The following is a 26,157-nucleotide window of genomic DNA, read 5'->3' on the forward strand; positions in this document are numbered from 1 at the left end:
AGGATCTCTACTCCAGACTCTTCCTGGAACCCAGAAAAGAGGGCACATGGTGCCCTATCCTCGATCTATCCATTCTAAACACCCTTCTGGTGATACCAAAATTCAAAATGCTCACCCTCCAGCAGCTTCTACCTATGCTTTATAGGGATGCTTGGTTAGCCACCCTAGACCTAAAAGAGGCCTATCTACACATCCCAATCAGGGAATTATGCAGGAAATACCTACATTTCAGGGCAGGATCTATACACTTTCAGTTCTCTGCGCTTCCCTTTGGCTTATCTACTGCTCCCAGAGTTTTCACAAAATGTCTGGCTCCAGCCATTGCTTTTTGCAGACAAAGGAATACTCAAATTTACCCATACTTAGATGACTGCCTGATTCAGGTAGACAGTCAGGAAAAGCTGCTATAGCACCTGACCTTTGTAAAGGACCTACTGACCTCCTTGGGGTATGATATCCACAAAAAGAAATCAAAACTAGTCCCCACAAAAAAAATTGTATTCCTGGGCACCTAACAGACTGCTTCTCTCAATTAGTCACCAGAAGCCAGTTATCCACAAGGAAAATCCTGCAAGCTCTACGGTTCATTGCCTCTTGCATTCTACTCATTCCATATGCCAGACTGCATATGAGGAAACTACAATGGTACCTAAAAAGCCTTAGGTGTCAGCACTCTCAAGACCTGGAAACTCTTATATCAATGATACCTTGTCTAAGGAAAGATTTTCTTTGGTGGGCAGCAGCATGCAACCACAACAAGGGACTTCCCTTCTCACACCCAGACCCTCACCACAGATGCATCAGACTATGCCTGGGGTGCTCACCTGGATGGCAGATGCATTCAGAGCCAATGGAGCCCAAATTAAATACATCTGCACATCAACCAAAAATACATGTTAGCTATTCAGCATGCCCTGACAGCTTTCAGACCCCTACTCTCCCCAGGGCCTCTACTGATCAAAACAGACAATACCACATTGATGTGGTATATCAACAAGCAGGGAGGGACTCACTCTTATCCTCTCTGCAGGCTCTCCATGACCCTTTGGCACACAGCCTCAGCCATGCAACTACACCTGCTAGCACAATTCCCTCCAGGCTCTCTAAACTGTCTGGCAGACAACTTAAGCAGAAACCTGCTAGACCCACATGAGTGGCAGCTAGACCACAGAACCTTCACCCTTGTAACCCAGAAAAGGGCACCCCGAAGGTCGACCTCTTTGCCTCCCACTCCAATCATCAGCACAGCAAATTCTGCAACAGGGAACTTCACAGCAAGGCCTGGAAAGTGGATGCTCTATCCTTCCAGTGGGTAAACCTTTCGGTCTATGCATTTCTCCCTCTACCACTCATTTCAAGGGTTCTGCTCAAAATAGGGTAGGAAAACCCAAGGGCAATCCTGATTGCCCCAGACTGGCCATGCCAGCACTGGTACCCACTGCTGCGCAGCCAGTCACCCCTGCCACCATGGCACCTACCTCACATCCCAGCACTCCTGACCCAGAGGAATGGAGAACTCATGCATCCCCAATTGCAGACCCTCAAACTGGCAGCCTGGCTTATTCCCTGACCTCTCCACAAGCTGCCAGCCTAAGCAAACAAGTTCTAGATGTTATACATGAGGCCAGATGCCTTAGCACTAGAAAATCCTATGCTGACAAGTGGAAAAGGTTTTGAACCTGGATCCAGGCTAAGGGAGCCAGAACAGCACAGCCCTCCCTACCTCTCATCCTTGATTACCTGGCAGACCTACTACACAGGGGTCTATCCTTCTCTTCTATTAAAATTCATGTCTCGGCCATCTCTGCTCATTTCAGCACAGAGCCACCTCTCTTCTCACACCCTCTCATCAAACAGTTCCTAAGACGGGCTAACAACTTAAGGCCACCCAGAAGAGCTCCTACCCCAGCTTGGATCCTTAAATTTGTGTTGGAAAACCTCACCCTGCCCCCCTTTGAACCTGCTTCTTCAGCAGAGTTAAATTTTCTCTCTTGGAAGACAGCCTTGCTTCTGGCCATCACTTCAGCTAGAAGAGTATCAGAGTTACAAGCATTTATGGCTGTAGAGCCCTTCATCATTTTCCATGCTGACAGGGTCTCCCTCAGGACTAACCCAACCTTCATGCCTAAAGTGGTGTCTAGTGTGGGTCTCAACCAATCCATTCATTTGACCATCTTTTTCCCTAACCCTCAAAACAAGGGGGAAAGGATTCTGCACTGTCTAGATTTGCAGAGACGGCTCAGATTCTACCTGTACAGGACTAAATCTTTTAGAAAAACTGATCAATTGCTAGTAAGATTTGCTGAAGGAGCAGAGGGCAAGGCCATATCCAAACAAACAATCTCCAAATGGATAGCACACTGCATCCATTTCTGCTACAAACAGGATGGGAAACCACCCCCAAAGGGGGTCAGGACACATTCCACCAGAGCAACCTCCACCTCTGCAGCTTTTCTCGGGTCACCACCAGGGACATTCTGGAGGCTGCAACTTGGACATCTGTTCATACCTTCACCAGGCATTACCACCTATCTATCTTCTCCAAATCCAGGGCAGGCTTTGCCACTGCAGTCTTGCAGGGCATCCTAGCCAGTCTCTAGTCTTCTTGACTGCCTCCACCCTTTTCTTCAGCTTTGGGAATCAACCCAAATATGATGACTGCAATAGTGAAACATGAAGAACATAGTACAGTTGTGTATACTTATCATAAATGTAGTTGTTCAAGTGTATTCACTGTTGCAGTCCTGGTTTACCTCCCTTCATCCCCCATGTTTCTCTCTCTCTCTCTCTCTCTCTCTCTCTCTCTCTCCTTACAAGGAAATGTTGGTATTTACTTTCTACTGGTGGTGTTCTTCCACCATAACTTAGCTCCCTGTTGGGGGCTCCTGACAGGGCAAGAAAAACTGATGTAATGACATCGGCTGCCTGTTTTTATACCACTGAAGACCTGACGTCAGTCCTGGAGCAACAGCAACCGACGCAGAAATACTACACCTCTGGTATTCGGGCCGACTGAGGGCTACTCCTGGCAGGATAACCCAAATGTGATGACTGCAACAGTGAATACACTCGAACATCTACATTTATGGTAAGTGTACACAACTGTACTCTTTAGCTGTTCATCTTTCAGGTATCTTTGATGCAGACATATTTGCTTTGTACAAAAGGCTGTGATTTCTAGTAAACAGCTTTCCATAAACCCTTCGATCTTTGTAAAGGCTAATTTACCAATAAATTCACTTTAGACTAGAATTTGAATGTAGATTTTCTCCAGACTGCTAACTCTGTGTGTCTTCTGCAGTTTATATTGTATTATTATTATTATTATTATTATTATTATTATTATTATTATTATTATTATTATCATCAGCTCTGCTATTTTTACAGCAGTTTCTTTACTTCATATTAAATCTTAGGCAACACTAACATAGCTGAATTAGATTACCTGCATAATATGCTTCTTAATCTTCTGCCCATTAATAGTTGAGCTGGTAAGAGACTGAATCCCTGCAATGCACTAGCATTCCTATACTCCAGAACTGCAGGATGACAATCCTCATATCTTTTGCAACATCTTTTTCTTGCAATTCACTGTTCATATAATTTTGTCAGCTTGTTCCCTGGATTAGGGATAGTGTGGATTTTTCATTCCATGCTCATACTCCCACGTATGTGTTAATCTTCTGAATTCCTGACTTTTACATTGTAGGCCACTGTTAAATAGAGCAGAATTAGTTATTCCCTTCTCTAAAATACAAGCAGTTTGATCATTGTAGATAACTTGAAATAATAGTAAAGATGAATAATATACATATCTTCATAGAAACAGAACAAAATGTGTGTCCATTCTGCTGAATAGAGAGTGCAGAATTATGTATACCTACCTTTCTTCCTTAGACGTGTTGTGTTGGTGTGGTATGCATTGCAGATGAGACATGCTTTTACTACTTGCTGTGTCTGATTCAACATTCCAAGCCAAAAGATTAAATCTGTTACTTTTTCTTTGTAATTTACTATTCTCAGATGTAACCTAAATAGTCTTTCATGCATATTTCATCAAATGACAGAGAACTATTATTTTGTCAGTTTTGAACATTAAGCTTTGGACATAACTTATTTCTTCCTTTTTAAGAAGGCTTAGATTGAATTCCTTGTTCACTGATTTTTCAGACTTACCCTTTATCATACTGCCTTTTAGTAATTACATTTCTAAATCAATTTCTGTATCCCTCTGAAATCCTTTTGCTTATTCTTCACTCATTGGGAGCAGCAAAATTAACAGACTCTCAAGTTCTTCTAATTAGCTGGTAAATATATTCTTCTCAGTGTTTGCTATACACAGCTTAGACTGGTGTTGGGTTTTGGCATAATGGTTAAGGTGTTGACCTAAAAGACACAACAAACAATATTTGATTCTCAATTTCTGTTTATTGCCTAAGAACCTAATAGTCTGCATATTATTTTCTTACTGTTTACCTATGATCTTGGAAGTGATTTGCACACTGTTTTTTTCTACATGCTTTGGGAAGATTTGTAGTCTGTTTCTACCTGAACAACTTTAAAATAAACCGATTTGGGGAATTTTTCACACCAATACACTACCGCTAACCGTTCAGTTTTGATTTGAGTATATCTCTATAGTGCATCTGTAACTGATGTTGACTAATAGGTATCTGCTCCTATACAATTCTGATTGACTTCAGCTTACTATGCAAATGGTTCTTTCACCTCATAGTATTTTAATGTTGGTACATTTGTAACTATTTTTTAAGAATCTCAAAGTTTCTTTATTTCAGATTTCTGTTCCCAAGTTGCAACTTGCTAATAACAGCTTTCTTAGGGGAATAGTTGTCTTAGCCATATAAGATACAAATGTTAAAGGTTGTTTCAACATTCTAAGAAGCCTCTGCAACACCCATTTGTTTTCTGGAACTGGCATTTACACAACTGCTGAGATTTTCCCTGGATAACGTGTCAGACCACCTGATATTAAAATATGATAATGTGTTTCAGACATCATTCTGATTTTATATTTGTTGTTATTCAACTTGAAATTATGTTGTCTTAATCTTCTTAGCAGGTGTATAAGTTCTTGTCATGTTGTTCTTGTATCAGACTCCACATGAAGTGATCAGTTATATTTACAACACTTTTCAAACCTTAAATTACTTGAACAGACAGTTTGGAGCTTGCTTCATCTAGCTTTATCTGCCAAAAACTTTGGTTTGCATTGTGACTGAAAAGAACTTAATTTAGCATGCTTGAGGCTACTTCCTCAACACTGAGTATAGGTTAATGCTTGCTTTTAATTACTTTATTCATATTTTGCAGATCAGCACAACATGAATCTTATCTTTCTTTACACCACTAATCATTGTATTGATGCATTCTGTTAGCTCTAATTGATTTTAATTATATTTAGACCTTCCATTTTTTTCATTTCCTGATCAACCTTAGTTCTCAGAGCTATTGGTGGTTTTCTAGGAGCATGAATCACTGGCCAAGAATTAGGATTTATTTGTATTTGATATTTCACTGTATGTAATAGTCTCCTGACAAGTTAACTAAGTCTGTAAACAAATCAGCATAGTCATGCAAGATACCATTGCTATGGTTCTGCACAGTATCTAAAATGTTTCTGCATACTTTGAAAGCTCATAGGTACTATCTGGGTTCACACTATGAATTTATTTTACTTATGAATAGTTTCTGACAAGCAAAGGACCTAAATATTATTAAAAGTAATTATTGCAGCAATTTGAAAAAAAAAGGAATCATGTGCTTTTAATTTTTGAATTCACATTTCAGTATTTTCAACCAAATAATGCCAGTAGGTGGCCAGAAAAAGTTAGCATTTTACTACAATCTTTTTTCAGTATTTTTTTTTTAATTTCAGCACTTTGGCCAGCTCAGATGAGTAGCCAGATAAAGGCCTGACTACATCACTGACAACCCAAGTTTAACTAGTGACTTGGGTGACTGTGTGAACTGGCAAGGGAGGAGGGAAGTGAGCAACCATTGCTTCCTTGCCCATTGGGGGAGAGAGGGGCTCTAGCTCACTGCATTGGTGACACATGGCAGAACCACTTAGTTTTTACCCCATACAGTTCCAAGCCAGACAACCTTGTTCTATCACAGTGAATTTACACTAAGTATCTGAGGGAGGAACTAGTACACAGAGGAATGATTCCTCTTAGGAGGTGGCAATTGCAGAAGCCACTGAGGATGTAAGTTCTCACAGAGAAGAGGTAGGCTACGTCAAAGGACCAGCAACCTGGCCTATTCCCTACCACCCAACTCTTGCCAGGGAATGGAATGCTGATGGGTATTTTCCTAGCAGGAATATATGGGTTGTGGGACTCTCACCAAGCCCAGGAATGCCCAGCTCCTGTTCTGCCAGACTGATTGGGCCAACTGAGCAAATGTAGAAGAGCCATAGGGCAATGTCCTTGGAGTAAAAAAAAAACAGATATTGCATTCTGCACCTGTGTCTTGTTTAAATTTTATATTCTGTAAATTTATTCTTAGTGTATATTTTGTAAAAAATTCACTATGTAATCACATCCCAATGTTGTAGAGTTCATTCTCATTTCAGTTGTGTCAGTAGATGGCTATGTTTTATGCTTCTGTTCAGCAACATATACATCCTGTTAAACATACTTGTTTTTGCTTTTACTTTTGCTTATATTTTGTTTCTAATGTAGATTCTACACATTTTATTAAATATCTTTAGTTAAAATAATGTAAGCACTTCCATGTCTTCCATAGGCTTATTTTTTTCAGATACAATGCTGACAACACATTCTGACTTTATTTCTCATTTTCACTGTTTATTTGAAACACATTCTAATTCATACATATCATATAAATCAGATAATTATTGTAACTGTGGACAAGTAATTTCACTTCTACACAGAGTCACACTTTTTGATAAGAACAGGTTTGTTAATGTTAAAAGTTTGTCCCTGTTTCATCATTTCCTATACCACAACATATTTTGCTTCTTACTAATGAATAATCTAACTCAGCAAAATCATAATCATTTGCTCTGTTGTAAAGTTTAGTACTTTTTCTTTCATCTACAATCTCAGAATGAACTCCTACATCTGTAAAGTGCAAAGTTCTAATACATGGCACATTCCTTATGGACTCACATTACCTCACTCAAGCCTAAAACACCTTTTTTGCATACTTCCAATTCACACCCATATCACCTTATGGTATCCAGAACTTCTTTGGGTCATGGCTTCTTTAACTAAATGACTTACTAGTTAATGATAGGCAGTACTAGAAAGGGCAAAGTGTTATTAACAAAATTACACTAAGAGTATTAGCTTAGGATGCTCTGTAGTAGGGAAATTAATCATTGTTTGAAACTTATAATTCATAAGTTCAAATTTATGCTCATATTTTCATAACTAAGAAACTTACATGTTATTGAGGTGTATGGTGTGAAACACCAATTTGTAAGACAAGACAATTCAATAATAGTGCTGGTTTAAATCACACTACACTGGAAATGTTGTTAGTTGTTTGCTATTAATTATGATAATAAGTAATATTTCCCTATGTACTTAGTTCAAAAAACTGCGGTGGTGGTGCTGCTGTAGGTTTGTCGCCTCACAGTAAGATGTTGTCCTGTTCGAGTCTCAGCTAGAGCGTCTTCTGTGTGGAGACATGCGTGAATGGGCGTACCTTCGTTGAAGGTTGTTTGTCAGAGCTGGCAAATAAAAATCTACTGCTAATCATTAGCGGACCGGAGTTCCGCTGTGGCGACCCCTAACCGGGAAAAGCCGAAAGACACAACAACGAGTACTTAATAGTTCAAAATCCAAGCAACTTACAAACTGTTGCATGACATTAAGTTAAACCTTAGGTGTTGTTAAACAAAACTGTCTTTGATATTTGGACTGCAAGTTGCACATCTTGAGAGATAGCCAGTATTGTTTGTTTGCTTAATTATACAATTAGGCATAAATGTTCACATTTCTGTAAATATCTCAATAAGCATGCACTTACAGAGAAATTTCTTGTTGTCACATGAAAGCTTATGTCTGGTTAATAAAAATGTTCTAACAATATAAGTCTAGGTTGTATGATTTTTAAGATATGAAAATTTGTTTGTGAAAGTTTACAAAAAATGTAAGTTGGGGTTTGTATGTATAATATTATATTACAGAACATATGCAAACTGCATATGTACTGACAATTTTCAGTGTAAAAATATTTCTTACTGATAACATTGCTATCTATACAGTTTTAATAGCTTTTATTTTTCACAGAATATTTACATTTGATTATTTTATGCTTTTTAAGTTTACTTTCCAGAAAATGTTCTGGAATGCAAGATATGTGTAAGTTGCTAGAGTTGTGACATTTCATACTACATGGGTGTTAATGAGTTAATTACAGGGTTTCTCTTAAGTACCATTATCATGTTTCTCTTCTTCTTCTTCTGCTTCTTCTTCTTCAAAAAAAATATTTACATATTTTATGCCTTCTTCTGTGGTGACATGTGGGAATGCCTCACCTCTGCCTTTGCAAGTTTCATGGCTAGCCTACTTATAGTAAAAAATAAATCCATTTTCTGGATCCAATGCTTCCAGTCCTCAGTCAAATTTCCTTGCTGCATTCTACTGAGTTGCATCTGAGTGCTATTTTGCCCTATGAATTATATCTCTACACGTCCAAACTTAAGTTATGTGGGCATTATTTCTTCTATTACAGCAGGTAAAACATCTTTTTAAAATATTATGTCATGTTTAGCCAGTGAGTAGATAAGATTTAAGCACAGAAAGTGTATTTAACCCCCTTCAAGTATATAGTCAAACTGCTGTGAGATTCAGACTGACAGGGAAAGTGTGCCACATGACATGCCACTTCCTGTGGCTAACTCGGTAGTATTAAAGCAATATGCCACAGATATAAAAAGCTCCTTGTCGGAAATGGGAGACCCAGTGCAGCAGTTCTTGATACTCCAGAAGGTATACTATGATTCAAATAAATAACAGTAAATTCCAAAATTCACTGTTAGACCTTTAAAACATGTTTTAGAGGCAAATATTCCCTTCACCTCTGATAACCCACACCACTGTTATTTACAAAAATAACCCTGAGACCATTGCAATTTAGAGTAGGGGAAATACTCCAAGATGCAGTAACCACAGACTTAGTATACGTTCTCCCACACTCACACTTCCAGATCTGCTTTCCCAAGAAGCACAATCATGTTTGCTTTGTTTCAACAGCACACAATAAGTCTGACCCTGATTACACTTAGTCTAAGAGTAAAAACTGATACAGACAAAGAGGTGAAAAAACAGAAGAACTGCAGAAAGAAAAGTACTTTATTAGGAGAAGCTCAACATTCTGTGACAGAGAACGACTACTTAGTCCATTCTATTTTATCCTACCAATACTGGACATGTAATAAGCCCTTCTTAACTAATATCACATCCATCCCTTCATATTCATGCCTTGTAAGGACTGCTTTAAATCTTTAACAAGTATTCTTAAATTTTGTCACTGCATCTGACCTTTGACTCTTTGAGAAGACTGTTCCAGTCACGTACTGCCCTTTCTGTTAAACTGTACTTCCTTCTATATGCCCTGCTGTGCATACCTTGTATCCTCAAACTATGTCTGTTTGTTGTAATTTTTCTCAATTTTTGAAAGATAGTACCCCTATGGAGTCTGTGAATTCCTCTACATTTTTATAATGTCCCAGTTTGTGCTATTTTTCAAGTGAGCATATGTTCAGCTCTTCTAGTCTCCTTATGGATTGCTTTTGCTGTGAATATTATACTTTTTTCTCTCCTTCGCAAAGCAGGCTCTGTCCTGTCTGTTTCCTTAGAAAGACAAAATCTTCAGAAGTGCACACAAAGTTTATATGGGGTCTTACCAAAAGTCTGTAAGAAGGGATATAGCTTCTTGTTTTTTTGTTGCTGTTACTTCTTTCTTTCCATACCAGTGTTCCATCAGCACTCTGCATCTTTCTCACCCATTTGTGCCTCTTGTTTGCCATTATGTTATCTGATGCGACTACTCCTAAGTGTCATTCTTGTACACTGTTACTTTTGCTTTCCCCAGATGATATGCTAGTTTTCTAAATTTGTACTTCTAATGTGTATTATTTTTTTATTTTTGATGCTTGTTTTTTCTGAACAGTAAACATACATTCAAAGAGGCTTGCTGATGGATGATAAGCATGTGATTGTCATATAGCTAAGACGGTTAATTACTTAAAGTTGTGAGCAGCAAATGAGCTTCATTCTGTGGCCCTGGGTTTGAGTATTTCCATCTTCAGTTACATACTATGTAGGTGTCAGTAAGTCACTTACACAAAATAGAATCCAAACTCCAAAACAACTGACCAGGAATGGAAGCCAGCCACAGGAACAGCTAAAACCACACAATTTATTGATTTACCAAAGGTACTATACAAAGTTAAGCACTTTCTTCCCTCAATGAACAGGGACTTCCTCAGAACACAATAACGTATACACACATGGTTAAAAAAACCCAATTAAATATTTGAGAAGTTTAAAAATTTAAAGGAATGTGCCACATTTAAAATCCATGAGTGGACTACATGCACTGCTAAAACATAAAAATAAAAAAATTACATGAAAATAAGAATTACACCATTGTTAACGAAAGGTAAACCATGTTTTGATCCCAACATCCATCTAAAAAATTAATAATAAAGTCAAATAAATTATACTATATAAACATTAATTTCTACAAGATACAATATTATAAATATAATCTTATTCATTGAGGGAAGAAAGCGCTTAACTTTGTATACTATCTTTGGTAAATCAATAAATTGTGTGGTTTTAGCTGTTTCTGTGGCTGACTTCTATTCCTGGTCAATTGGTCAGTAAGTCACTTAACCAGGTCAATATCCCTGGTTTGCTTTTGAAAATAAATATTTCTGCTTACCTGGTTAATAAATAAAACTAAGGCTGTGACTTACAAATGTTACCACCAGAAGTAAACCCTTTTTTGCCACTGGTTGTAGCCATTTCTGATTCATAGACAGCCCTACCATGGTGTTTTAACCTGAACAGCTGCATCACCACTGTGGGCTGTCTCTCTGGCTTACCACAAAAGGTAATGAAGCATTCCGGGGATAAGCAAATGATAATGAGTCACGTGCTCCCCTCCCCTGAAATGCCTGTGGTAAGTAGGTTTATGCAGCCTAGTGATTCATAGAGCATCTTGGCTGCATTAAGTCATTGCTGCCAGCTGCACTAATTAACTTAGCCAAAAGTTCATAGTCATCCAGTACTCCCAGTGGGGGAGACTACATTAAACATAAGTGTTAGGGGTTTAGCAGATAGATAGTGGTGAGGGGTGTATGACTATGTGTATGTGTGTGCGACTGCATGAGTGAGTGCATGTAGACTACGAGTGCTCTCAGGAGAGTATGTGACAGTGTGCATTAGAGGGTAGTTAGTTAGGGAATAGGAAGGGTATGGTGTGTGTGTGTGTGTGTGTGTGTGTGTGTGTGTGTGTGTGTGTGTGTGTGTGTGTGTGTGTGTGTGTGTGTGTGTGTGTGTGTGTGTGTGTGTGTGTGTGTGTGTGTGTGTGTGTAAGAGCATTTGTGTAGGTGGAGGGGGGGGCTACCATACATCTAAACTCCGCTTGACTTACAACCAAAACCTACAATACTGGGAAAGACAGTAGACATCAGGGCCTTTAAACATTACCCTACGTCACATCAAAAGTTAATACTAAACATGCTTTGCAACACAAAAAAACATATGGGGAGGACACTAGGCACAAGGTACCTTCTCTAATATTGTCAGAATCTACTTAAAAATGTAATAGAGTTCAGGAATACACAGAAGTCCAAAACTCTAATTTCTGTTATTATTAAATGACTGTAATGGTCTGTGATTTTTATAATACAATGCTCAACACTCCCAGACAAACTCGGGTAACAGTAGATAACACCAGAGAGTCTTTTTAAATATTATTCTAACCTAGTTAAAAAGTTAACAGTGTAGCAGGTTTTGTATTGCAATGCTTTTTCTGAACAATAAGAAGAATGAAACTCGAAAGTCGGGCATTATTAACTGACTATAATAATGTGTGATTTATGAGGGTTAGTGAATACATAACAGGCATCTTCAGGGACATTCTGTTAAATGTGTATGTGTGTGTGTGTGTGTGTGTGTGTGTGTGTGTGTGTGTGTGTGTGTGTGTGTGTGTGTGTGTGTGTGTGTGTGTGTGTGTGTGTGTGTGTTTCGATGTGTGTACATGTGTGGGGGATTGCATGGGAAGATTGTGGTAATGCGATGCATCAGCCGCCAAAGCTGATTACTACAAGGGCAGCAGAAAGGAGATTGTTAACACTTGTGATAATCATCAAGCAATTCAGAGACATACAGATTAAATGATAATGAGAACTTTCCTCATTAGAGCTGTGTCTCTAAATCACTGGTTCGCATGATTGTGCTAAAAGCGATTTTGTCGCAACCTTAGTGTTAACTTTTCTGAATCCTGGTCTAAGTTTCACTAATAGATCACAGATTACTTTTGTATTTTCACCAACAGGGCTGTGCACTAAAATGCATAACCATTTCCCAAATCAAGACAACAACCTCAACACAAGATGAAAAGTTTGTTTTCTATAAATAAGATGCCTTGAAGGACAATGATCTACAGGACTATGAATAATAATGTTTAGACTAAGTATCAATAGTGCTGTCTAGGTATTTGGAAAGTTGTGCTATTGTAAAACTGTCATGGAAAGCATTTGTTTCAGGTTCCATATTTGTTTGAATTAATTGTTCACTTTGTATAGCCGTGCATTTTTCTTTTCCACAGTGAGAATCCTCTTTATAATGCCTCATTTTTCAATTTTGTTAATGAATATTAAAGTATAATTCTGATACACACAGCTAGCCAGTTTGGAAATTAATATTTATTTAGATATTTTTCTAAAGGTGTTGTATGCTACATTCAGGGCTTTTTTATTTTATTTATTTATTACGAGCTTGCTTCTGTTACATAGAAGAACCACCTGGATCCCGCTATCAGTCAAAAGCAACAGAATACTTTGTGTCAAACACAGTTTCAAATGTGAAGCCCCAAGTCCTAGACTGGGATCAGATGAATGTGTATAGAGGTAAACATTAATATTACTATGAGAGTAGTTCCATCAGAGCAGAAAAAAAAATATTTCACTACAAAGGGAAAGCCACTCAGTTTCAGTATGTAAAACGACTACTAAGCAAAATCTTAGCTCAAGATGAACCAACCACTTGTCAGACAATGCTCATCTTATGTCTGTTTTTTTTCTATTTGCCTCAATCCCTCAGGTACATGATTAATTCAGGTAACTTCAACTTACAAAATAATGACACACCATTAAGACATGCAGGCACTAAACTGGTTAGAATGTGTCCACACATCATGTTATAGCAAGTGTATTTATTTATCTGTCTATTTATTTAATCTTCTGTGAAAATGTTTGTTTATTCACACTGAACTGAATGGAGGAGGGGCACTGACCACAACCCTGGTCTGTGATATATAACAATAAGTATCCTGTTTTGTTTTTGTTTTTTTACTTATTTTTGCTGGTTATTGCTTATTTTATTAACCATGTATAGCACTTTTTTATTGTTTGCTGCCTACTTTTTACTGTATTTTATTGCTATAAACTAATATGCACTGTTGTACTGAAACTGTCTGCCTTACAGGGCCTGTTAAATCACTTGTGTTACTGTCACACTGTTGGTAAAGCATTTTTAGCTAGTTTTTCTGTGTGAAAAGTATTAACTGGAAATTTTCTCCATTTGTTAAGCATCTGTTTCTTTGTTCTGATTTCCTGCCAAGGAATGTATCATATAACTGATTTGTTTGCAGTTAAAAGCATTCTCTAGAGCCTCCTTGCTCCTTTATCTGTTTAAAACATTAATTTAGTGACTCACTGCTGTTTTTCTGCTGTGATAAACATTTCTGTAGTGTTTTCTGCCTAAAATAGTGTAGCTAGTAACTGTAGCATAACCCAGTTCAGGTTTGCTGTCTCTGGGCCTGGTTGTTTGTTTGCAGTGGCTGTTTATTCTGAGCACATGTTCCAGGCCATCTTGGATTACCAGAAGCCTTTCTTCACTTTTGTGAGAGGATTGTGTTGATTTGTGGCTTTGCAGTTGTCCACCCCTACTGTAAATTTGATCTGGACACTTCTCCTAGTCCAATGTAATTTGCTCTTTCTACTTAATACAGAGAGAACATTTGGGAAGGCCAACCCCCTTAGTTTCTTAACCTTGAATTATCTTCTGTTCCTCCTTGCTCCCTTTCCACTTTACTAACAAAAAAAAACTTTATTCAGCTGCTATTATAGCATTTGTGTTTTACTCTATTACTTCATCTTGGTTTTTATGCTACTTGTTCTCTAAAGTGTTCAATTACATCTTCTCTGCTGCATTTATTACTGCTCGTTTTTAACTTGTTTAAATTTTAGTTAGTCTAAGCCTCTTAGTTTTGGTTTAAGCACTTGGGCTTTAGGCCTACCCCTTACCTTTCCCTGGCCTCTCTCCCTCAGATTCTGACAAATATGGATGGACAATTTCCTATGGTTTCTCCTGCCAGCCTGGTTGATATGGGCATCCTGAGATAGTGTAGTAACTGCCTCATGTACACAGACAGCCATTTACTACTACCACTTAGGAACACAATTTGTGAGAGATGCAAGTACATAAAGAAGCTAGAGTCTATGCTGTCTCTTTCACAATCCAGTATATCTGGCACTGAGAAGGCTGTCAACAAAATCCCAAAACCTCAAACACCACCCACAACTACACAACATACACCCACATATGCGGAGGTTCTCAACAAAAACAAACCCAAACAAAGGAGACCTCAGAGAAAAAAACAGATGAAAACTCCACAACCCTCCACACCACATACCATGCTTAGTTCAGACACTAGTGTCTCGTAACCACTAAGGCTTAACCATAAACCCAATATATTAGTCATAGGAGACTGCATTGTTCATAGGTTGGTACTAGGCTATTGGCCCTAGGGCCTATACACACCAAGCTATAACAATTCCCTGACTATTTCTTCCGACAATATTTACTTCCCTGGACCTCTGTCTAGCAGGGTGACTGATGTGATCCCTGGGGTAAATTTCCTATCTCCCATCCAGTTGTCAAGGTTCCTTTTGAAGAGGGCCAAGGAGGCACTCTGCTTGACACACAGATGTCCCTCTCACCAGGCTGGATAAGGAGAAAGCCACGGTTAGTTGTTTGTCAGGTGCCAGAATCCGCCATATCACACACACAAGTCTCTCAACAGCAGATAATGATATGACTCTGTTGTAGTTCATGTTGGCGTGAACAACTTGAGACATACCTCCCTGGACTATATGAAGAGAGACATGATTGATCTCGCTTAATATGTGTCCCAGGCAGGTATGTCCCTAGCCTTAAGCAACATTCTACTGTCACCCAGAGTGATGCCTCAATACAAACAGAAAATGATTGACTTTAACAATTGGCTAAGTTTCTGGTGTCATTCCAGGGGGATGCAGTACCTGACAGCCTGGGAATACATGATCGACAGGCCACGATTCTTTGCTAGAGATGGTCTGCATCTGTCTCACTTGGGCTTCAGTCTTCTGGCAAAGGCCCTTGCCACCCCCATAGTGCCTTTTTTTAGGAAAAGTCATGAGGTTGATACTACCAACATAAAATTTTCAACAAAATGCAAATTAAAGGTCATGCTGCTAAACGCTAGGAGTCTAAATGTGAAACTGCACTCATTGCAAGCATTCTTAGCCCTGGAAGATGCTGACATTTGTGCTGTCACAGAAACCTAGTTCAAAGCTGCAGAGAGCACCCCAGCCTTACCTCTTTACTCATCCTATCACACATTCAGACCCCAAACTGTGGGCAGCAAAGCCAAAGGAGGTGGCATTTCAATATATATTAAAGACACACAGACCTCCAGGCTGGTCAAACAGTATGACGCACAGTAAACACTCCAGGTGCAGTTAACTATTGATAAGACCCCTATTCAAATTAAAGCTAGCTACAGGCCCCCAAATTTGACTCAAGATGTCCACTCCACCTATCTGGACCTCTTAAAATCTATCAAGATTCAACCCTTTACCCTTATCCTGGGTGACTTTAATTACCCAACCATAGATTTGAAAAACTACTCATGCCAGAACACAAATGCCCAGAGATTCCTCGATTTTATCAATGCAAATGCCTTCAAAAAGATAGTCGATACCTCCACAAGAGGTGATAATATCTTGGACTTGGCATTAACCAACATGAGTAACCACTACACCACCCCTACAGTATCACCCTCCCTGGTAAGATCCAACCATAAAGCGTTCACTTTCGAAGTCACCATCTCCCCTAACCCCACCGCAGCTCGGGTCAAACAAAACAACTTCTCCAAAGCTGATTACAACCTCCTGAGGGATGGCATAAACAGCTTCACAGCTCCCTCCCCCACTGTAGGAACTGGCACCAATATCCAAATCTACACCAGAGTACTATACAAGCACTTATATAGATGCATGGAATCAGGAATACCTGACAGGACAAAAATCATCCTCCATAAGGAGGAGTAAACCTGTCTGGTGGACATCTGCAATAAATAAACTATATAACAAAAGGAAAAAATTGCTTTCCAGGACCAAGAAGGAGCAAATGCCCAGCTGGAAGCAATCTCTCCTTACCCTGAACAAACAAATAAGAACACTAGTGAAATCCTCTTAAGCCAACTTCAAGATGAAATTGGCCACATCAACTAGAGACAATTATAAGGCCTTCTTCATATATGTCCGCAGTCTGAAAGGAAGCACTCAGATCTGTTCAGAACTGATGGTCCAGGACACCACATATACAAATGCTGTAGATATAGCCAATCTACTGGCTGACAGATTCAGTAAAAACTTCTCCCCTCTGTCCCCCCATCAGTAAATTGGGACATCCCCAGTACCTGCCCCCCACCCCTTATCTCTAGGGAACAGGTCATCGCTGCCCTCTCAAAGGCAAAAAATACAGCCTCTGTGGGACCCGATAACATCCCAGGCTGTATCCTACATGAACTCAGGCATGAACTTGCAGCACCATTAGGCACCCTATTCGCCAAAGCCTGAGTACCGGCTTTGACTCAGCTAAGTGGAGGACAGCCAGTGTCATCCCTTTACACAAAGGTGAAGCGTCCACCAATCCAGCAATTTATAGACCCATCAGCCTAACTAGCCTGATCTGCAAGGCCATGGAAGGGATTATCATGGACTTCATTAACAGGGACATTTGCAACCTCCAAACACTTGACCCCACACAGTTTGGCTTTGTCAAGGGGAGGTCATGTCTGTTAAATCTGGTCGACTTCTTTGAGATGGCCACCAAAGCCATGGATGAGGGGAAGATGGTGCACACCGCCTACCATGACCTGGCCAAAGCCTTCGACACTATTCCCCACTTGGGCATAGTAAATAAACTATCTCAACTAGGCATCAATCCATATGTTATCAGGTGGGTAGCAAACTGGCTCACTGATAGAACCCACCTAGTCAAAATAGGGGAAGCCACCTCAAGCAGTCAACCCATAATGAGTGGCGTACACCAGGGATCAGCCTTGGGGCCTCTGTTATTCAGGATATACTTCTCTGAGGTGCAGGTCAAAACCAGTGGGCTATGGCTGACAACATTTCTGGATGACTGCAAGCTGGGTGCAGTCATCAATTCCCCAAGTAATGTGGATGTCCTCCAAGAGGGTCTCACCCAAACAAATGACTGGTGCCAGAAACATGGCCTCAAACTGAATGCCAAAAAATGCATCATCATACCCTTTAAGAAGAGTGATGTCCCACATATTATCACATTAGTAACAATGACCTAAGTACACAATCAGTAGTGAGGGATTTGGGCACTTAGGTTGATAGCAACCTGACTTTGGACCACCATGTTGCTTCCATTGTACGGAAAGCTTTCTACATGGCCCACCTCATAAGTAAGGGTATCTCATCCAGGGACAAAGAGGTGATAAGATCCCTGTATTCTCCCCTTATAAGGCCAATTATTGAGTACAACACCCCCTTCGGCATGTACCTCGCAAAGCACATACAGCAGCTGGGGAGACCACATTCGCTGAATAGGGGTCGATATTAGAATATTTGAAGTTTTAAGACTTCTGTATTCTAATATAGACCCAGAATAACTATGCTCTCTGACAGAATATTGACCATAGTGAATGAAAGGACCAGAATTTAAAAATATTAAATGCAAATGTGTCTAACTGGAGTATAGCTCTAGCAGTTACTGGCAACCAGGAGATCTTGTTTAGTAATTTACAGTGATGATTATGTGGAGCTCATAAGAAGACAATCCTGCATATTTTATAAAATGTGGTTTGCAAGAGATGCGTGTGCTTCCTGGAATAGAAGACAATAATATGTAGTCCATATTTCAGCTTTGGAAGGAGTACATTCATAGCAAGAGCCTTATGTACAATAGGAAAGGAAGATGTAAAAGTTTATAGCAAAGTCTGAGTTCTGATAAGATCTTAAATGCAAATGCAGGGAACATATGCTATAGAGAGATGCTATAGCAAAAGATAGTTAGTGGGTTCTTTAAAAAAATAATTTATTTTATTTATTTATTTGTCTTTGTTTACCAGGAAAGTTCGACTGGATAATACCCATTTTCAGCAGAGGCCTGGGAGAAAAGCTCCATTTGCTTACACTGCATTATAATAAGTTCCAGTTAAACATAGCTGTTACATTTTTATTTACATGTATTCACAAACAGTAGTTACATTTAATCATTCTAAGATTTTACAGAGGTGGGAGTTACTAAAGAGAAAGTTCACATGCATCTTAGTGGAATGTAGAGGCAGCAGTTCTGTATAAAATTTGTTTTGTCATTTCAGGGAGAGGTTGAGAGTATTCTGTTTAAGGAGAGTATTCAGAGATCATCATACGCTAAACACAAAGTCTTAACCTTGTGTTGAGCATGTGCAGCCACTGGATTGGTTAAGAGGGTTTCCATCTACTGAGTTTGCCAGATACTATTCCAGAGTTTAGCAATGTGTTCGGAGTAGAGCGAGTCTCCTGCAACATTATTTGACTTATTTGTAAGCAATAAGAATTTGCTAATAGTGTGGAGGTGCCTTGCTGAGCAGTAAGCCAGTAATAAGTTTTGTAGTCCAGGGCATTTTTAGGATGATGAATGCGTTTATGTGCTGTAGTTAATTATAAATATGTCAGGTAGCCCTGTAATTCTAGTCAGTTTAGTTGCATTAAGCTATGACAATGGTGGGTCCTATGAGGGAGACTGTTGGCAAATTTAGGTATTTTATTGTAGCAGGAGGCAAGTTTAATTTCTTTGAGTATTATTTTGCAGTTGTGACTGTGATTGTTTGCGATTTTCTAAACTGTGAATTTCTAGTACTGCTGCATTTTATAGCATAGGCTAAATTCATTTGAGCACCAAAACCAGCCATCTTACATTAAGAAGGTCCCCCTGCACTCTTATGGCAGAAATGTGCAGCCAATGACCCATCTGAGTTGGAGATTGCTGGAATAAGGCTCAGTTTTCGGCTTTCCATTTGGTTGCTTTGTTTAAAATCATGTAACTACACTTGTATTTAAGCATCTTGTTTCCGCGGGTTTGCTCTCAGTTTACTGGAGCTGCTCAGAGATTGCACTACTGCCCTGCGAGCAACTCAGTTGTGCATTGTGATGCACTGATACGGTTTTCTACCCCTAGCCCTGCAAAGAATAGCCACTTTTTGTTAGTCTTACAGCAAAACTGGTCAATCTAGCCCATTCCTCATTAGTTACTACTATATATATATATATATATATATATATATATATATATATATATATATATATATATATAATCACAAAATATTGAAATATCGAATTTCAATATTTCAAGACTATAAAGCCGAACTCCTGAAATAGCAAAACCCCATAACCGCAAATCAGAAATTTCAAATTCATGGTTGTGGTGGTGCGCTACGTGACGTGGGATGTACTGTGTGCCTGATTTATGGTTTGGTATGTGGATATGGTTGGAGATTCAGGTAAGGTAATATTTTTTAAGGGTTTTGGGTAGGGATTTGAGTGTATGTGAGTGTGTTCGGAGGTTGTAGGTGTGGCTTAGGGTAGGTGGGTAAGAGTATGAGTATGTAATTGTTGAAAGTGGAGGTGTTTGTACATTTGTGATGTGTGCGCGTGTGAGGGGACTGTAGAGTTTGTAGTGGTGACTTTACTGTCTTTTTCTGTTTGGTGCAACCTCGGAGTTAGTATATATAACTAGCGGGGGTGTGGGGGGCTTGCCCCCCTGCTTAGATGTAGGGTAGGCTTATTTATTTGTATTGTTGTGTTTGTGTGTATTTTGTTTGCTTGTTGCAATATGGGGAGGTTGGTGTATGTCTTGTATGGTGTATGGTGTTGTTGTTGTGTCCTTCGGCTTTTCCCGGTTAGGGGTCGCCACAGCGGAACTCTGGTCCGCTTATGATTGGCAGTAGATTTTTACATGTCAAGTTGCCGGCCTTGACACACAACTTTCAATGAAGGTAGGCCCATTCACGCATGTCTCCACACAGAAGACGCTCTAGCTGAGAATCGAACAAGACAACATCTTACTGTGAGGCGTGTGTTTATGTTCGCTGTTTTGACTTTCGTGGTTTTGGGGCATCTGTGTTTTGGTTTTTTGGCTTTATGGTCTCGAGATACTGAAATATCGAATTTCAGTATTTCAAGATTATAAAGTGACTCCCTCTCTCTCTCTTTATAGATATATATATATATATATATATATATATATATATATATATATATATATATATATATATATATATATATATATATATATATATATATATATATATATATATATATATATATATATATATATATATATATATATATATATATATATATATATATATATACCTGCCATAATGGACAGACAGTTTATCACCATTTCTCCAGCCAGCCTGATTGACATGGGCATCCTGAGGCAATGTAGCAATTGTTTTATGTATACTGACAACCAGTTACATCTAAAACAAACAAATGCAACATGTGAGACCTATATCTAAACTATGAATTTGGAATGAACTCTCTCACATAAAAGCAAACCAGATATCAAACAGGTTGTCAGCACACACACTTAACTTCTTGCACATAACAAGCTCACAACACATAAACCCACATATGTGGAGGTACTTGCTAGAAGCCTGCCTAAAGATCAGAGATCCTCCAAGCGCAACCTACTGCACACACTGCAGACCCAACAGAATCCACTACGCATAATAATACACACAACAGTATCTCAGCCAATAAGCCTCTAAGGCAAAACACCTTCATACCAAATGACATAATGAGACACATATATATCTCCCTCACTAGGCTAGACAAAAAGAAGGTCACGGTCAGCTGCCTGTCATGTGCCAGGATCTATCAGATCACACATGCACTCAAGTCTCTCAACAACAAATACCGTAACGACTCTGTCATAGCCCATGTTGGAGTGAATGACTTGAGATGAACTTCACTGGACTATATGAAAATCAAAATGACTGAGCTCTCAGATTATGTGTCCCAGGCAGGTATGTCCCTAGCCCTAAGCAGCATTCTACCTTCACCCATGATGATGCCTCAATATAAACAAAAAATGATTGACTTTAACAATTGTCTTATCTTCTTCTATCAATCCAGGGAGATCCAGTATCTGTCAGCCTGGGAAGATATAGCCAACAGAACATGCTGCTTTGCCAGAGATGGTCTTCACCTGTTGCATCTTGGCTTTTGCTTACTGGCAAAGGTACTCACCTCCCTCATAGTGCCTTTTTTAGGAAATGTCATAACAACAAAATTCCCAACATAAAAAATCTACTAGAGACAAACTCAAGGTTATGCTTTTTAGTGTAAATCGGAAACTGCACTCACTGGAGACACTCCTTACCTTGGAAGATGCTGATGTCTGTGCAGTCACAGAGACATGGTTCAAGGCCACAGACAGCACCCTGGCCATGCAAGGCTACAATGCCTTCCACATACTCAGACTTCAAAATGAGCATGAAGGAACCAAAGGGGGAGGTGTATCCATTTTCATTAAAGAGAAATACACCTCAAGACTGGTCAAACAGTACGACTCCCTAGAGTTACTCCAAGTCCAACTAACTGTAGATAAAACCCCCTTCCATATCATTATTACCTATAGGTCCCCCATCATGAACCACAAGAACCACTCTACCTACCTGAACCTACCGGAGTAACTCACTATACAGCCAAATACCTTGGTCATGGGTGATTTCAACTATCCTTCCATCGACTGGGAGTCCTATATGAGCACAAACAAGCTTGCCTTAAGGTTCCTGGACTCTGTTAATACAAATGTTCTGGAACAGATAGTCTGCACCTCCACAGGAGGCTTGAATGTTCTAGGCTTAGTACTCACCAGCATACGGGGTCTCTGCACTACCCCCTGTATGTTGCCTTCCCTGGTAAGGTCTAATCATAAATCAGCTTTGTTAGAAGTAATGATCATAGACCCCCCACCACCACCACCAAGAGCAAAAAGAATGAAAATTTTCTCCAAAGCAAACTATAGCCTCCTAAGCAATGGCATAAATAGCTTCAAACCCCTTGTTACCACTGTCAACAATGACCCCTATACAGAGGTGCACACAAATGCCCTGTATAAACACAAATAAATAGACTCGGCTGTACCTGAACGGATCAAAACAAGGTCTTCACAAAAAACAAGCCACCCTGGAGGACATCAAGTATAAATAGGTTATACAGCAAAAGGAAGAAACTAATGTCTAAGAACAAGAGGGAACTGACTCAGCAGAGGAAGGACACCCTCCACAGCTTGAACAAGCAAATTAGATATCTCGTAAAGTCCTCTAAAGTCAATTACAAAGCTAAACTAGCATCCCTAGCAAAGGATAATCACAAGGCATTCTTTAGGAACATCAGAAACCTAAAAGGGAAGGCCCAGCTTTGTGCCAAACTAGTAGTGGCCGTTACCACTCACACTGACCCAGAGGACATCACCATCCTGCTAGCAGATAGATTTGGTGCAAATTTCACTCCCCCTGTCCTCACCAGACATACCCCAAAGCATACCTGTCACCAATCCTCTACCTAGTATCTCCAAAGAGCAGGTCATAACTGCACTCTCCAGGGCCAAAAACACAGCCTCTATAGGACTGGATAACTTCCCAAGCTGCCTACTAAATGGTCTAACACGGGATCTAGCAGAACCACTTGGCAGTATTCTCTTCAACCATTGTCTAAGTACTAGCTTTGTCCCAGCAGAGTGGAAAACAGCAACAGTAATTCCCTTCCACAAAGGGGGTCCATCAACTGACCCTGGGAACTATAGACCTGTAAGCCTAACCAGCCTTATCTGCAAGGCCATGGAGAGAATCATCATGGACCTTATTAACAAATAAAACAAAAGGAGCACTAGGATAGCCGTTTCCACTGATATAAAGTTTTAATGTAACACAAACACATTGCCAGCACCAACACCACAAACATAAACGCTGAAACACAGTACATTTTTGTCAGTAGTATCACAGACTTCATCAGACAACAGATACAGCAACATGACCCTTAATATATACCATTCTAATAAACCTTAATTAAATAAATTGCCTAATTATGTCCAATAAAAAGTATAAAAAAACTGTAAAACTGTTTGCCAAATGCTATTAAACATTTTAACATACTGTGTTTCAGTGTTTATGTATGTGGTGTTGGTGCTGGCAAAGTGGTTGTGTTACATTAAAACTTTTTATCAGTGGAAGTAGCTATCCTAGTGCCCCGTTTGTTTTATTAGTGTTATTTTGAGCACTATTTCCTCATTTCATTGACCTTATCAACAAAGACATAGGTGACCTTCAACCTCTTGATCCAAACCAATTTGGCTTTAAGGGTAGATCGTGCTTATTAAACCTGGTGGACTTCTTCAAGAATGTCACCAAAGCCCTGGATGAAGGGTAAACATTACATACAGCCTATCTTGACTTAGTCAAGGCTTTTGACACAATACCCCACTCAGGCATCATTGAGAAACTCACCCAGCTGGGAATTAACCCATATGTCACAAGATGTGTAGTCAACCGGCTCACTAACAGAACACATACAGTCAAAGGGGAATTCCACCTCTACCAGCAGATCAGTTACCAGTGGTGTACCACAAGGATCTTTGCTGGGCTCCCTACTGTTTGAAATCTATTTCTCAGAAGTCCAGGTGAAAATAGATGGCCTGTGGCTTACCAAGTTTGCTGATGACTGCAAACTGGGTGCAATCACTAAGTCCCCCAACGATGTTGACATACTACAAAAAGGGCTTACACAGATGAATGATTGGTGCTAAAGCCACAGACTAAAAACTGTGTTATGATCCCTTTTGGCAAAGGGGAAGTCCCTGCAAATTACAATATTAACAGTACCCCTCTTAGATCAAATCCTGTGGTGAGAGATTTTGGAACACAGGTTGATAGCAACCTTAACTTTGATCACCATGAGTCCACAGTGGTAAGGAAGGCCTTCTATGTTGCAGATCTCATAAGTAAGGGCATCGCATCCAGAGCTAAGGATGTTATGACTCCCTGTACTCATCCCTCATCAGACCACTATTAGAGTACAACGCTCCCTTCTGTATGTACCTCATCAGACACCAGACACCTGCAGCAGCTGGAGAGATCTCAGATGTTTTTCACCAAGAAAATTCAGGGCCTTCAACACATGACCTACATGGAGAGACTAACCGCTCTGTTACTGTACTCTGTATCTTATAGGCTGCTGAGAGGCAAATTGTGCCTGGCCTACAGAGCAGTCTCAGACTGCCCTAATGGAAATGCTGCACATCTACAAGTCAAATGGGACAAGATTCACTCTCTCTAGGGATCTTAACCTAGCCTGTGACATTAACAGGACATGCTGGAGAGACAGATATGTCTCCCAGAGATTGTGACTCCTCTGGAACAATCTCCCAATTCACGTAAAACAGAGTTCCTCAATGACCCTATTTACGCATAACATAGACAATTGGGTGTGAGACCATAAATTTTTCCTGGGAGGTGTCACTATGTCCCTCTTGTATAAGGGCAGTCATTGCTGATCTCAGACTCACATTACAAATATAGACCATACAACTTGGTCAATATGGGAACAAGGGTACAACATAGATAGGCTTATAAAGACCCTAGGACCAATAGCCTAGTCACCTCTTATGAACCTATGAACCTATTGTTTAAGTTTGTTAGGATAGCAGAGGTGTGTAAGAGAGATGGCAATAAAAGGTGGTGGCTAGAGGTTTTTCTTGCAGTATCTGTAAGGAATCCATTGATTCTATAAAGGGAGTCTAGTTTCTGGTGTGTAGATTTAATTGTGTGCAGTATACACTGGTCATATTTGATAATGTCATCTGTGATAACACCTAGAAGTTTACTGTGAGTTATAGTTTCAATTATGGTATTATTCGGTGACTTTATGGTAAAAGATTGTTTTTGATTTTGGCAACTTTTTGAGGTAAAAAGCACTGAGTTAGTTTTCTCGAAATTGTGTAGGAGATTTGATTCTTTGTGCCAGATTTCTACAGAGGAGAAAGATTTTTGGGTAATGTCTTGGAGCTTATTTATTGTTGAAGCCACACACATTAATTTTGAGTCATCTGCACAGTGAACTAAACTAGCATGGTGAGTGGAGGTGTGGAGGTCATTAATAAATATATTAAATAGGAGAGGACCCTGGATAGAGCCCTGAGGGACACCTGTAGTAACTGGTTGAAAAGATGAGTAGCTTTGTTGCCATTTATCAGCTTGTTGCCTACCAGACAGGCAATTAGGAAACCACAACAAGAAGTATTGTGAAAGTCCTATTGAGGAGAATCGAATGAGCAGTTGCTGGTGCGAGACAGTATCAAATGCCTTTGACAAGTCTAAGAACATGGTGGACACAAGCAGACCATTGTTACTATGTTGGTTTATTATATTGGTAAAATGTAGTACAGCATTAGTGGTGCTGTGCTGCGGCCTAAAGCCATGTTGTGTTTCTTAGAGCAGGTTATTTGAGTTAATGCTGGTATAGCTCTAGTCTTATGTAACCAGAATAAAATCAACCCCTATAACCTTTGTATAAAA

This window comes from Protopterus annectens, chromosome 5.part1, assembly GCF_019279795.1.
Source record: "Protopterus annectens isolate FY-2018-M chromosome 5.part1, PAN1.0, whole genome shotgun sequence".
NCBI lineage: Eukaryota > Metazoa > Chordata > Ceratodontiformes > Protopteridae > Protopterus > Protopterus annectens.